A 4,948-nucleotide genomic window follows, 5' to 3' on the forward strand; every position below is an offset into this window, starting at 1 on the left:
TCCCCCAGAGAGGGAAGTGAGGCTGGAAATGGAGTTAGTGATTGATCTTGCCTAAGTGGTGAAGTAGGTAGGGAGTTCATAGAGCTTCCAGGTAGGTGAACACATCCATATACCAATAGGGTCACACATTCCAACTCCACAAGGACAGAAGCTCCTGCACTCAGGACCTTCCCAGACTTCACCCTATGAATCTCTTCACCTGGCTGTTCATCTGTATCCTTTATCATATCCTTTATTTTTTTTTTATTTTTTAATGTTTATTTATTTTCGAAGGAGAGAAAGAGTGTGAGCAGGGGAAAGGCAGAGAGAGAGGGAGACACAGAATCCAAAGCAGGCTCCAGGCTCTGAGCTGTCAGCACAGAAGCCCGACACGAGGCTCAAACCCACAGGCTGTGAGATCATGGCCTGAGCCGAAGTCAGACGCTTAACTGACTGAACCACCCAGGTGCCCCTATCATATCCTTTAATAAACTAGTAAATATTAGCAACTATTTTCCTGAGGTCTGTGAGCTGCTCTAGCAAAGTAACTGAACCCAAGTTTATAGCCAGTCAGTCAGAAGCACAGGTGACAACTTAAACTTGCAACTGCCATCTGAAATGGCGTAAGGGCAGTCTTGTGGGATTAGCCCTTAACCTGTGGGAATCTGACACTATCTCCAGGTGTCAGAATTGAGTTAAACTATGGGACACCCAGCTAGTGTTACAGAGAATTGCTTGCTGTGGGGAAAAATTCCCACACATTTGGCAACCAGAAATGTGAAAAGTAAATTATTCTGAGTGAAAATAAAGGAGACAGTAGAGGAGAACAGTAGGTTTTCCAATATAGTAGTGAAATGCAAATCAAAACCACAATGGAATACACTTCACAACTATTAGGGTGGCTTTTACTCAAAAAAGAAATAAGTAAATAAAAAATATTGGTGAGGATGAAATAGGAACCCCTACATATTGCTGATGGGAATGTGAAATGGTGAAGCCTCTGTGGCAAATGGTATGGTAGTTCCTCAAAAAATTAAACATAGAATTACCACACGATCTAGCAATTACACCTCTGGATATATACCCAAAAGAATTTAAAGCAGGAACTCAAACACAATACGTATTTGTACTCCCATGTTCATAGCAACATTATCCACAATAGCCAAAAGATGGAAGCAACCCAAGTGTCCATAAAAGGATGAATGGATAAACAAATTTTGTTATGTACAGACAACAGAATATTACTCAGTCTTAAAAGGGAAGGAAATTCTGGCACATGCTACAACACGGATGAACCTTGAAGACACTACGCTAAGTGAAATAAGCCCGTCACAAAAGGAAAAATAGTGTTAAGATTCCACTTACATGAGGTACCTAAAGTAGTCAAATTTATAGACACAGAGAGTAGCATGATGGCTGCCAGGGGCTGATGGGAGGCAAGAATGGGGGATTAATGTTTAATGGTATGGAGTTTCTATTTGGGAAAATAAAGAGGTTCTAGAGATGAATAATGATGATGGTTGGACAATGTGAATATACTTAATGCCACTGAATTGTACACTTAAAAATGGTTAAAATGGTAAATTTTGTTACATATACTTTGCCACAACAACAAATATATAGAGCACACTTTTAAACAATCTCCCCGGTTTTGTGAGACTCAAGTACGATCTATGTAGAAAAGCTCTGTAACCTATACAGCCCTTCACAAATATTAGCTCTTTCTAATCACTATCACCCTGTTTCCCCCAACCTGATAGCATTATCTACATGTTCTATCTAGCCATGCTCACCCAGAAGCACACTGTTGGAGTTTAAGTGTGGTACAGTGATATCCACCTTTGTTTTGCTAAACCCTGGGTTCCATGTTTCAATGCAACAGTCTCCCAGAATTCTGGTTCTGAAACAGAACAAGCCCATCAAAGACATAAGTTTTAGACAAGCCTGATTGGATTCTAGAGAAAAAATTCAAGAGACTTCCTCCTCTTACCCAGCTTTCCCCAATGCTTGGTTTGGAAGCAGTTCTCATTCAGCAGCAAGAGGTCACCATGCCATTGTCAACAACAAGGAAAATCTTACTCCAATTCAGTTGACCACCTAACTCCCTGGCCTGCTACCAAGCAATGTACCTCAGAAGGCAGCCCTTAAGCAGGTGAACAATCTTGAATCTTCTGGATTCTAGGAAACAAATAGAGGAAATGTAGTCATTAAGCATCAACTGAGAAAAGTAATTAGATAATAAAAATGAAAATGCTAAAATCTAAAGACCACATGATCAGCTTTGATGGACTGCACAATTCTCTACATTGTAGCTTCAGAGATGAACCCTCAAATACTCATAGAAAGTAAAAATATTGCTGCAGAACCAGTGTGATAATGCAGTAGTGCAAAACTTAGAATGATGTTTCTGGAAAGCAAGCCAAATGGAACCTACAAACAAATACTGAGCAAGATCTGTGTCAGCATTTAGGTGCTCTCTGAGAGCCCCAAGTTTCCTTAACTATTACATGTGCTGCTTACTGAGAATTTCTCCTAACATAGGTAATGCTACAGTGCTATCTGAAATCTTTTTCATGCAATGATGTATACTCAGGAGTTCCTGCCTTTGCAGATAGTCCCTGGAGGACCAATGAGGGATTTTATTCCATGGCTCTTTGAGGAGCTTTAAATGCACATCAGACATGAAGTAGTACTTAGCCCAGCCTTGGAAATTTGACTTTCTACGGCCAAGTCTCTGTACCCTCACATTCTCTTTTTTTAATATGAAATTTATTATCAAATTGGTTTCCATACAACACCCAGTGCTCCTCCCAACAGGTGCCCTCCTCAATGCCCATCACCCACTTTCCCCTCCCTCCCACCCCCCATCAACCCTCAGTTTTTAAGAGTTTCTTATGGTTTGCCTCCTTCCCTCTCTTTTTTTTTCTCCTTCTCCTCCCCCATGGTCTTAAGTTTCTCAGGATCCACAGAAGAGTGAAAACATATGGTATCTGTCTTTCTCTGTATGGCTTATTTCACTTAGCATAACACTCTCCAGTTCCATCTACGTTGCTACAAAAGACCATATTTCATTCTTTCTCATTGCCACGTAGTATTCCATTGTGTATATAAACTACAGTTTCTTTATCCATTCATCAGTTGATGGACATTTAGGCTCTTTCCATAATTTGGCTATTGTTGAGAGTGCTGCTATAAACATTGGGGTACAAGTGCCCTATGCATCAGCACTCCTGTATCCCTTGGGTAAATTCCTAGCAGTGCTATTCCTGGGTCATAGGGTAGGTCTATTTTTAATTTTTTGAAGAACCTCCACACTGTTTTCCAGAGTGGCTGCACCAATTTGCATTCCCACCAACAGTGCAAGAGGGTTCCCGTTTCTCCACATCCTCTCCAGCATCTATAGTCTCCTGATTTTTTCATTTTAGCCACTCTGACTGGCGTGAGGTGATATCTGAGTGTGGTTTTGATTTGTATTTCCCTGATGAGGAGTGACGTCGAGCATCTTTTCATGTGTCTATTGTGTGCCCTCACAGTCTTGAATGTCATTGCTTGCTTCACTTATACTTATCCAAGATTCTTAGTATCATCCACAAGACTAAATAAGAACTCAAGATTTTTTGACAAAACTTTCTGCCAATGCCCACAAATCTTGGCTGTGGTTTCCCAAATTCTTTGATTCTCCACCATTAACCCTTTCTCTTGTGCGCAAAGCCCATAAATAATACTTACTCTATATAGAGTCCCATTTGTGTACAAATGCATCTTTCCTAGTTTTCCCCCCTACCTCTTCATACTGCACCTATATTTTTGTGTTAACTCAGGTTCAGTCATAACAGCTATGACAGCATCAGACACTTTACCCTTCTGTCTTCATTTTGCTATAACCTATTGGCTAAAGATGTATGTCGCTTTGGGAGTGTTGCAGTGATGGAAAAAGACTCAAAGGGACAACAGTGAGGCAGGGGACACCAGCACACAGCCTATAAATAGAACCCAAATATACAAAAGCAAAAGCTTATGAAACATCCCTTGCACACACCTCTTTTATAACCAGTTGAGTAGGACTGGTTGATGAAGTGAAAGAACCAACAATCCCTTCTCCACAAATGATTGATGACAGCACAACAAGCCCCTGGCTACAGGTGCCTCAACATATTCTTGGGTGGTTCATTGTTGTGAGTCATTGGCCCACCAACACCAGGTCAAATGCTCGAAGTTCCTTTCCAAAAATGGTAATAAATTTGGAGCCATTCATATTCCCTCAGTTATAATGGGAGGAAATAGCTACAGCAGTTAAGCATTCAGTCTCTGAGCCAAAGCGACCCGAGTTCAAATCATGCTTTAGCCGCTTGTTGAGTACCAACAGTCAACGATCTTTTCTTATACCCCACTTGTCCAAGCCCTCGGCCACCTCGCTGCCTCACCACCACCAAGCACAGGGTGTCCGGGGACTACACAAGAGCAGACAGGAATCTGTTCTCCCTTTACCTGTCCATCTCCTCAGCTATGTTGCCGCCTTGAAGTTGAGCGCTCCTTATTCTCTCATTCCCTAGCCTGCCGCGACTCTCCTCATATTCCACCAAACACTCCAGCTAAATTTACAAAATAACAGGCACGCTGCTGGAGTGGAACCAAGCACTTCCTTTCCCTAACAAGGCAGAACTAAAGTGAAAGTGCCAAGGTTGTTAGCAAATGACTGCCCTGTTACCATGGTAAAGCGGCTGTCGCCATCTTTATTGTGATCGATGATTCCTCGTGTCGGTGTAAGAATAAATGAATAATAAAGATTTCTACAAACTAAAAGCCTTCCTTCAAGTTAGTCTGGGCCGGCACAAACGTAGGTCGGAACGGAGTTATCCTCAGGAAGCAGCCCAGCCCGGAGTGGTTAATGCTTTCGTGGACTGATCGCTGCCGCTGACGGAATGACGCCAGGGGAGGGGCCATGCGTACGCCCAGGCCAGTTGCTTCC

General features: G+C 42.1%; 1 protein-coding gene across 7 annotated transcripts in view; it reads right to left on the reverse strand.

The window, feature by feature from the left end:
• Positions 1-4,915, reverse strand: part of SYTL4 (synaptotagmin like 4) — a 204,545-nt gene extending 199,630 nt beyond the window's left edge. For 2 of the 7 annotated variants that reach the window (XM_053201447.1, XM_053201446.1), the window contains exons 1-3: positions 4,468-4,915; positions 1,970-2,157; positions 1,819-1,879 (exon numbers count right to left, since the gene is read on the reverse strand). The gene's annotated coding sequence lies outside the window, so the exon portion shown is untranslated. Of the gene's footprint in view, positions 1-1,772; positions 1,880-1,969; positions 2,158-4,018 lie in introns of all 7 variants that reach the window. The other 5 variants (XM_053201445.1, XM_053201444.1, XM_053201450.1 and 2 more) reach the window with 3 other exon arrangements.
• Between the last annotated feature and the right edge of the window lie 33 nt (positions 4,916-4,948).

The sequence above is a fragment of the Acinonyx jubatus genome, chromosome X (assembly GCF_027475565.1).
Source record: "Acinonyx jubatus isolate Ajub_Pintada_27869175 chromosome X, VMU_Ajub_asm_v1.0, whole genome shotgun sequence".
Classification (NCBI taxonomy): Eukaryota; Metazoa; Chordata; class Mammalia; order Carnivora; family Felidae; genus Acinonyx; species Acinonyx jubatus.